Consider the following 10,869-nt stretch of genomic DNA (forward strand, 5'->3'; position numbering starts at 1 on the left):
CCTCTGTTCCCCCTTTCAGTTCTGTCCTGTGGCAGATCCAGCTGTGATCTCAGCCGAGAAACCCCTTTTCCTCAGGTCAGTGTGTGTGTGTGTGTGTGTGTGTGTGTGTGTGCGCGTGTGTGCATGTGTGTCAGAGGAGTGTGGTCATCAGTTCCCACAGCTGGTACACACATGGGCGACCAGGGAGGTTTCTCTCATCGGCCGCCTTCTAACTTATCAACTAAACCAGGCCTGGTGCGTACGTGTGCGTGAAATCTCCAGGAACTTTTGTTACTTTCCATGGCCGTGACGCAACGAAGCAGCCAACCTGTATATTCTCGAACGATCACACAGGCACACACTCATGCACACGTACACATTCTTGGGCACAGCTAGGCTTCAGATCTGCTAATCAACTTGGGCAACGTCAGGCACAACCGAACCCTCAGTGGGACAACTGCAGACCTTTAAACCAACTCGGCCACGTCACTGACTCGCCTGTGAACCTTCCAGGAATGAGTGGAGACAAAGAGGAGGAGGAGGAGGAGGAGGAGGGGGGTTGTATGTGGATCAAGTAACAATTTGGACTTCGTGTCTTGCAGTCATAAACAATCAAGTAAACAATTACGCCCTGTGCCCATCTGTTTCAAGATTTTTCTTCAGTCCTCCATCTCCATCGAAACCTCAGTCCGCTCTCCATCCATACGTCCATCCATCTGTCTATCCATCTTTTATCTCTCCCTGCACTTGAAAGTAGGTTACAGGAAAAAGCCAGACTTCCCCGCTGCTGCCTGCTGATTAATGACGGTGAGCTCAGCAGCCAGATTGACTCACATTAATGTGAAGCATCACTGACACACCGTCAGCCACACAGGTGCGCATGCATGTGAGCGTGCGCCGCGCACACAATATCCACGCTGGTAGCTTACGGCAGAGGACGTTCAGGCGAACCTATGCGGGAATTGATGATTATTTTGATTGCAAGAACACAGACGGCCATAGTTTTGAGTTTAACCACAGTCTGCAGCACATGCGCGCGCAGACACACACACACACACACACACACACACACACACACATACAGGGGAATGATTGCAGGTTGCCTGACTGACGCAAATCTCAAATAAAGCTGAAAGTTTTCTTCCTGTCAATCATGTGCTCACATCAACGTTAACCAAGCCAAGTGAGTGAAGCGATGAGAGGAAAACCATGAGCTAATCACTGAGCGCTGGGACGGGGCCATACTAGCTCTTATGTCTTGGCCTCACCGCCACAAACCCGCCAGACCCCTAAGAGAGATAGACATAAGGAAAGAGCAGTATTAGGAACAGATGGATAATGCTGATGGTGTACTGTGCTGAAATAAGATCGAAGAAGGACAGAGGAAAAGAGATGCATATTTTTGAATCCCCTTTTGAGTTTTTGAAAGTATCAGGCTGTTAATGTTTGTGTCATGACATTTTGATCATCAGAAAATGCGGTCCTGGAGACGCCTTTTGTCACGGAAACGACCACAGAGGCAGTTCTGATTATATTTGCAGGCGTCTGTCTGTCTGACCTGTCTGTCTCTGGACAGACCTCGTCAGCATTGCAACATCACAACCGTGGAAGTTGCAGTTACCAAAATTCAAAGGTGAGTATTTGGGAAATGAAGGCAAAGGTCGAAGACGGCCGTGGTCCAACCAATGAAGAGCCCTCATGTGATAATATAGAAATCACTCTGGAGTAGTCATTGATCAGAACGTGAACATGTTGACAGGCGTTGCAGCTGGTGTGATCCCTTCAAGGCAAGATGATCTAAAGTTGTGATTCATTTTTATTAAACGAGACCATTTATATCATGTTGTTTTCATAAGCAGCAGAAGGGAACTATGACTTTGTTCTTGTTGTTCAGTCCTGGTAGTAAAATCATTTTAATGATCTTCATCTGTACTGAAGGCAGCATGCAGTTATGCAAGGAGCTCTGTGAGGCCGTACCTCAGAGGCCATTAGAATACTAACATGCACACTATGAAAATGTCAATATGTTTAGAGGGTGTAATGCTTATCATGTTCATCACCTCAGTTCTGCCACTTTCTTTTCTTAAAACCATTACAAGCATTCAACCCAAATGCGGTAAAACTAGCTCTACAGCTGTCTGTCTGAGAAGGCAAATTGCAATTTTATCTGATGATGTCACCAATATCGTTTCAATTCATCCATCTTGATATTTGAGTTTGGACCAAAGAGGTCAGGTGTCAGAGTTGACGCAGTCAGACGTCACATCTGAGTCACTCAGAGGCTGGAATAATATTTGATCATTCTAAAGACAACCGCAGACAAATATTTATCCGCTCTGCCTCGGGGTTGGTAGTACGATCACCTCCAAGTGGGGAGAGCTCATCTGTCGGGGGACTGATTCATCACACGGACATGTACGCTCAAGTGCTAACTTTCTCTGGAACACACATCCCAAACTGTCGTGCTGCTCTCCTCTCTCCCCATCAACGCACGAAACAATCCTTGGCTTTGTTGATGTTCTCCGTTAAGTGATCTTCCATGACCTTTGACCCATTTTGAGTCGCTTTCTTTTTTCATGTTACCCACACACCTAAACCAACAGAAATTACCTGAGCAGGATGATCTGTTTTACCCAGCAGTTTACTGGAGGTACTGGCCCAGAAGCAGAACGGGTACCAGTACTCCCATTTTACTGGTCTGACCACTGTGCTCCCGGCCTTGATGAAGTCTGAAGCTCTCAAAAACCCTCCCTCCCCCACCTCCTCCTCCTCCACCTCTTGGACTAAACAAACAAATAAAAAAAATCTGGCTGCCCAGCGGGGGGGCTGTCAGGAGTAATGTATGGCGCTGGGCGAGGCGTGTGACGCTCCGCTGCACTCTGTTGCACAAGAGTCGGACTTATAGGAAGCAACAGGCCGAAGTGTGTTTGAAGTGTGTGTGAATCAGGTCTGTTAAAATACTGCTCGCATCCTGGGCCTCCTTCAACGACACACACTGGTCTGTTATGTAATGCGCCTGTCCCTCGCGTACACACCGGCCAGCACAGGATGTAACAGTGCCTCCGATCCAAGTATCCATAATGACTGAAATCTAAAGAAAAGGATAAACAGAAGGCTAAATCAATTAGTCGATTACTGCTTTTTAGACTGAAATATCTGCACAACTGATGGATTGCCATCTTGCAAAAACATTGACAGCCTCCAGAGGATGAACATGACTTCTTCCTCACCATCTTTCCCTCTCGCACCACAGTGAGGTTACGGTTTTGTATGAAGGTCGTGATTGCAATGATTTTTATTTCTTCTTATGCAGTTAACTCAAGATCACAAGTTGAATTATTTTGTTATTTTAAGGGAACAAGCATCGTTATCTCCAGATAATGAGATAACCAGTTGTGACAAGAAGGTTGTTTCCTCTTATTTCTTATAAAGTTTATCAGTTTAGAAGTCCTTGATCTTGAAGTCCATCAGGGTTGAAACGTCGAATAAAGAATCTGCAGATGGAGCCAGACTGTGTTTTCAATTATCAGTTCAGAAGTGCCATGCTAATGTGTAAAGATACCATCTTGTGTCAACAAACCAAAAGTTTGCATATTAAAAGCTCTTCAGTATGTTTGTAGGCGCCCAATCCCAACTCACAGAACTATGAATCTTAGAAAATTGTCCTCTTATTGCTAATGATTTAGTTAACTCTGTTAACCTGTTATCAATAGAAAACAAAGCTTTGTGAGTTCGACATAAGTCAATATTTAGCTTCAGATCAGCACGATATTCTCACAATATCTCTGGAGATTTGTAACAAAAGAGGCTGTCAAACATCTTTTGCTTTGTTCAACGTGTTTTGTCAACTTTTTTTGCAAATAAAAGATAATAATTGGGAGGTGGAGAGAGCCACATTTTAAAAAAATGTGTACAAAAAGAACTGTTGGTATCAATGACTCAATTACTGCTTAAAATGCAACAAGATGAACTCATAAACAAAAGATGCACAAGGCTGAACATCTTTAATGGATTATTCAGATGACACTATTACACAACTTGGGGCGGCTGTAGCTCAGGAGGTAGAGTGGGACGTCTGGAAATCGGAAGGCTGCTGGTTCAGCTGCATGTTAAAGTACCTTTGAGCAAAATACTGAACCCCAAATTGCAGTTGGCACCTTGCATGGCAGCTTCTGCCATCAGGGTGTGAATGGGTGAATCTGACAAATGTTGTAAAGCACTTTGAGCAGACAGACTGGAAAAGCACTATAGAAATGAAAGTCCATTTACAACATCAATATATCATTTATTAATATCACAGTTATCATGAATATCTTGAATTTCAACTTAAGATAATGGCATTTAAAAAGACAAGATTGGATTGTGTTGTTGACTTCTGTAGTTTTGAGTAAATGCCTCACTAACAGGTTGATCACTTTTTTGTAGGCCATATGTGAGCAGATTGTAATGTGACGTTAAAACTTTGACCTACCATTAAAGCTGCTGGACTGTGGATTTCTTTGTGAAGGACTTTCATCACCTCATCTTCATTGACAGTCTTGTCTCGTCTCAGTGCCTCACTCAGCTCTGCTAACAGAAACCAACAGCAGCTAACGTTACTTTGAAAAATGGAGTCCGCTAACGTAAACTAAACCAGCACAGCAGAGAAATTATTTAGACAGACAAATGCTGCATTTATTTCAAACGTTTTAGGAAAATTAGAAACTGTGCTCTCCAGGTTTCCAACACAGATTTCACTTTAAATCACTGTAAAATCCTTGTCAACCAGCGAGGCTGAAGCCTCCAAGCTTCCAGCTCTATAACTGTGCGGCCCAAATTAGATCAATCTGGATTTGGCTGAATAATTATGACAACCCTGCTGCTTGGAAGCACACAGAGCAGTGTTATGCCGACAAGGTCCCGCTGGCAGGTGTCCCTTTTATTGAGAGATATCCCACTTTAAAAACAGGTACAGATAATCCTCTCATAAATCCTGTCTGGAGAGTTTGGACAGATACACAGATATCTGGTACCTCCATAGCACCACAGAGTCACACCCTTCATCACAACCCTTCTGCCCCCGCTGCTCTCGGGGATAAGATTATTAAGTTATGGTATAGTTTGACTTTGAGCATCGTTTTTTTCTATTTTTAAATGCTGCCTCGACCCGTTTCTTTAAGTGCCCAGAGGTTAGGCACCATATTTGTTTACCACAGGGTGCATAAGAACCTTTAAAATGTTACAGCTGATGTCGGTTGAGCAATCAAAGCCAACAGGGGAAAGGATGTGGAAATCTGTTTTACACACTCTGAATGGGAATTATTACTTAATCATAAAGACGCTCAGTCGTTTTCTTACTAACAGCTTTTATAAGCTGTCGCAGTGCAGCGTCATTCACGAATACTTTGCATCAGACAGACTCCACACAACGACCAAAAGTATTTATTAGATGTGTCCTAGATGTAAAACAGATTTGGGGATCGTCCCACATTTGTTCGGGGATGGTTAAAAACCTCCACCACTACTTGAGATTTATTGGAACCAGAACCGAGAATATCAGAGGAGTGGATAAATCTTGCTTGCCTGTTTTCTTTCTTGTCTGGGGACACTCGTCAGTAATGCCCCAGGACTTAAAGCACCATTCATTATGGCCTTTATAGCCCTTACATGGTCGACTGAGAGCCCACCCTCCACCTCCTCTCGGTTTAGAAAATAGCCTCATATATGGTCTGTGAGAAAACACTGTTTAAAGGTGCGATTTGGAAGAATTTAAGTGAACTAGAATGACAAACAAAATGTGAAGAAACAGCAGTTTTGGTTGGTGATGTCTGTGTACTGTTTTGCAAAGATATCTACTGAAATTAGCATGCTAACCAGCTAGCTCCGGCACGACCGGGTCTAGAGCTCTTGTGTTCATCTCGTAAACACCAACGCTCCTCACAGTTAACTGAGCTAACTGAGCTAACGACAGCTGTAGTATATCTGTAGTAAGTCCAGCCACTGTCCTGGGCAAGGGGTGTGTCATGTGTTTGTTTTGTTTTTACATGAGAGTAAAACAGTTGTGCGGAAACAGATGTTCTTCTTTGGAGTCATGTCTCCAGGTACACAATCCCAGGATCCTTTTTCGAAATGGAGAGTAAATTCTCTTCTAGAGCCTGAATCACAATGTCCAAGAAAAGAATGACTTTTTTTATACACGACCAGAAAATATGTGAGTGATTAGCATAAGTCTGACCGCATTGTCTTCAGCATTGCTGCTGTTTACCCACTTGTTTATTTTTGTTATGTGGGTTGTAAAAAAAAAAAATTGAATTTCACTCTTCTATCTGAATTCCCTCCCTCTTCTAGATCTAGTGGAAGACAGTCACTCTGACAGTTTAATTTTAATTTCCTGTTCCCATCTCACTTCTTCATAGAGCGAGTTTCTTCCATTCTGTTTTTGAGTATGTTATCATCACAAGATAATACAGACTCTCCTTCTGGAAGTACTCAGAACCACCTACATTCAAGGGGAACTTCACCGACCATAGACATCCAAGGTCTGTGTACGGGTTTTGGGGTGTCGACATTTGTGGCTCGAGAGTGAATGTGTTGGACTTCCTCGTGTGATGTCACTTGAGTCAGTGTCAGTTTGGAGCTCAAGAGTTTTTTAAGTTGTAATTTTAGTTCACTTAACTTGTAAGACTAAATGTTGGCGTTATGTCTCAGACATCAATGCATCATGTTGCAGAGTTATCCACTTAAGTTGGCGTGCTAACCAGCTAGTCCCGGCCCGTCCTGACCGCTCTGCACCTCATGGAGCGGGAGTCGGATAGTATGGCTCAGACTTAGTCACCCTCGGAGTCATAGTCCTGGTTGTAGCTGCTCTATATCAACTCAGTGTTGTTTTCCCTGTCATCAAACTGGCAGCCATTAGCCTGTTGCCGATTACAGTGCTGCACCACACTAGTATTCCTCCCTGGGCCCTCCCCGTCTCCCAGGCATCCCAAGGCTCTTGTCCCGGTGCTCCCAGTCCAACATGAGTCACCTGATGTGGCCGCTAGCTGCACAGCTAACTGAGCTAACTAGCTAGTGGCAATTAGGGTGAGCAGTTAATCCAGTGACCAATTATTAGTTTGAAGTATTAATTTGACACATTGCACCTTTAAAGATTGAATAAACATGGGGCTCTGTTGTTCATTCATTGCTGCTTGAGAATACATTAGTTGCTGCTAGGATGACGGAGCAGACCTGTGGCATAAAAAAAGGCACATCTCCGGTTGTTGTGCATGGATTTTGGTTTTGGCGCAGTGTGTAGTTTTAGAGAAAGAAATTCAAACTCTACAAAAGAACTAATATTTACAATATTAATGAGGTAATGACACAAACTCAGGAATATTTATCTTTTCCACAAGTGAATAAACAAGAGCACCGTTTGAAGCCATAAAGGTGGCAGGGTCCGCCACATAAAAAGCAAAGTTTGCAGTTTGAAAAATTGTGTTGTCCTTTATGTCAGTTAGCTTATGCAGTCATGAGCACGGAGAGAGTTTATTTAGTTTGTTTAAGCACAAGATCCTTTCATCAAAACTGTGAGTCTGACAGTGTAAGACGTGCGAAGTAAAACTGGTGAACACTGTTTCAACATTTGTGACTGTATTTGTCTGAGATACTGACAAAGCAAAAAGCTGCTTGCTTGAGGTTATAAAAAAAGCCCTCTTGGATGGACTCCCACAGGTTACTGAACCAGCCAACAGCCGGCCAGAGTGAGTGGACATCTTTCAGTCCCCATCACTCCACTTTAAGAGCAAGCTCCTGGTTATATCCATGTGGTAGCAATTTTGGGGCTGATAATCCCCCCACCCTCCTCCACCCTGCGGGTCTACACAGAAGCCCCCTTTTCCCGTACACCCCAGCTAGCCTGCCCACTCGTAAAGCCGTGCCTGTTCTGGCACTGCGTAACCCCTTGTTGCCATATAAAAGAGCTGACAAACTTGCGGTAGCAAACACTTTTGTTTATGGCAAAATCTCTAAACACAGCTCCACGTCCTGAACCTGCTGAGTGCAAAGTGGGACGACCTACTGGTATTAATCGTCACCGACTCGCTGACCACTATAATCAAGCACAATTAGATGATGAACAGCACAGTTAAAGGTTCAGTAAACAAGGAGCCAGTCAGGAATGACTCCTATCGGATAAAAAAAAGCAGGAGAGCAATCTGTTAATTTTTAAGATTTTATTAAAATACGGTGTGGAGTTTACCATTGGAAGTTACCATCACAAACATGATTGTTTCTAATAAAAAAGTAAACAAAACAAAAATAAAGCTTAAGAGCCTAGTTACAGGAGATTTTTTTTTGTCTTTTTTTTGTTTGTTTGTTTTTGCAGTCTGGTGAAAGAAAAAAAAATCATTTCACAATGAGAGTGAGTGGAAAACAAAACAAAAAAAAACACGTTCACATGTTGTAAAAATACATTTCCCAATTTTTAACATAACACACAGTCACTTTCAAACATTCATTCATTCCTTGTTAGATGGTTAGATGTCAGTGCCAAAACAAAGCAAAACAGAAAAAAAAAAAGTTCAGACCTGTGCACAAACGGGGGGGGGGGGGGGGCGACGAGAGGAGATCGGTTTCTAAAAACGCAGGAGGCTGTTCTACGTTCTGAGGGCGGAAAACTTGGGACAAGGGACAAGAGACAGAGGGCGACTGCTGGAGGATATGTGTGCATTTGAACCCTGAGAGAGAAAAAGTGACCGATTCTTAATTTTCTGCTTTTTCTTTTTTTTTTTTTCTTCTGTTTGACAGACCACACCAGTGTCCGCTATGCCCTCCTCCCCCCTCCCAGCTCCACTGGAGGCTCTGGCAGCACTGTGAAAGACGCCATTAGAGCCCCGGAGTGGTGGCAGCAGTGGTAGTTGTGGAAGGACGGGCCGGGGCGGGGGGGCATTCTCACACCCAAGAGTGAAATATCAGCTGTGGCTTTGTGAGCATACACACTGTGCTTATCTGTTAGCCGACGCACGCACACACACTGCCGGGCTGACTTCTTTAAAAAAAAAAAAAAAAAAAGGAGAAAAAACTAAGTCTTTCTAATGCACAGTAAGAATTCACACTGGATTTCATGTGTTGTCTGAAAACGACTGCCAACGCGAGGCTAAACGTGGTTCATCACTGAAAAAAGAAACGCTGCAGATTTAGGCGTGCCGGGGTGTGAGGAGCTTTTTGCGGAGCGGCCTTGATAGCAGCTCGTTCTTTTTCAACTGGGTGTGTCTCCTAACTTCACCTGCTGTGGTCAACTGTATTAAGGCAGTGAGTGGTTCCATGGCGACTTTCTATTAACAGCTACTTTAACAGGGAGAGAATAAGTAAGGCCCAGAGGAGATCAGCTGGAAAGGACAGTTTGGGATAAGACGAAAATTTAAAACAAGAAGAAAAAAAAAAAAAAAAAAAAAAAAAAAAAATCACCAGGAGAGGGATCTCGTTTTCTCTGAAATGTTTCAGTACAACATGTAGAACACAGAAAAGCATATCCATACAAATGAAAATCCTACAATAAAACAGAATGGTTTTCATAACAGTGCACTGCTGAACTGAAAAAAAATATATATATAATCATCATCATCAACAGCAAAATTTTAGGATTACTAATATGCTCATAATCCAAACTATGGGGGTTATTTTTAAAAATATATACTCATCACATGACAGAGGAGCCTAGCATCTCAGGACACAGACATGCTCCGTGTCTCTCATAGACTCTGAGGGGAAAAAACTGTACATCACTGGAAACTGACCACGACAAAAAAAAAATGGCAACTCGGGTTTGAAAACACTCTGAGGGAGAGGGGAGAGGGGGAGGGGAGAGGCCGGGGGGAGCAGAGGGAAACAGAGAGATGACACAAATTCTTTAAGCCAATATCATTTCCCCTAAAACATTACCTCACATGCACTATAGATAGAGCAGCCTGACAATGACGGGGGCGTATAAAACAAAAACAGCATCTACTACTACTGTTCTAGTAAAAGAAAAACTAGCAGACCACGGCGACCGACTCTTGTTTTTTTTTAAATTGTTTTTTTCCATTAGCCAGTAAGATGGAGATCGAAAACACATCTACTACAGTCTGAAGTCTAAGAATGGGAGAGCGTTGTGCTGAATCTTCCACGATGAGGAAATAAAAAGGTAAAGGCAGAGAGATACGTATTGGTTTTTGAAGCCTGAGTATTCAGTGACCTATAGCGAACAGAGAGAGATTTTTGTCAAATTACTTCCACGGGGGGCAATGTTATCTTTATTTATTGTATCATTACTGCTACAATTTCACAACCCTTCTGGTAAAGAATAGTAAAGAAGTATCTAGAAAATCTGTACAAAAAATAAAAGGGTATGCACGGTACATTCAATATCTGTTACTGAGGTACTAGAAAGGTGTTCCCTTCACACCAGGGCAACAGCGTTAAAGAGTTACTCCTAGGGACTATTCCTTTGGAAAGACAATAGCTTGTTATAACAGGGTGAGGGAACACACACGCGCGCACACACACACACACAAACCCACACTCACACATACACACACACCACTATCATTAACAACGCCAGCATGCAAGAACACTGTCGCCTTGCTCCAACAGGGAATCTAATCTCTACTGTCCCCTCACGCTTAAAGGAATTGGTGGATGCATACTGGTTTCATGAGCAAATGACAGTGGGAGAGGAGCGGAGGGTGGGTGGGTGGGTGGGGGCAGGGGGTTGGGGTTGGTGGTGGTGTGCAGTGAGTTCTTATTAAAACAATAAGGCGGTAGTCGATCCCTGGTCACCCATCCTGTGTTCTGAATGTCGGCAGTGTGTGGTCATGTTCTTCATCACTACAGCTAACCTGCAACTGTCCATGTGTCGGACTGAAATGAGCTGCGTGCAGTCGGATGGTG

Source organism: Sparus aurata, chromosome 18 (assembly GCF_900880675.1).
Source record: "Sparus aurata chromosome 18, fSpaAur1.1, whole genome shotgun sequence".
Classification (NCBI taxonomy): Eukaryota; Metazoa; Chordata; class Actinopteri; order Spariformes; family Sparidae; genus Sparus; species Sparus aurata.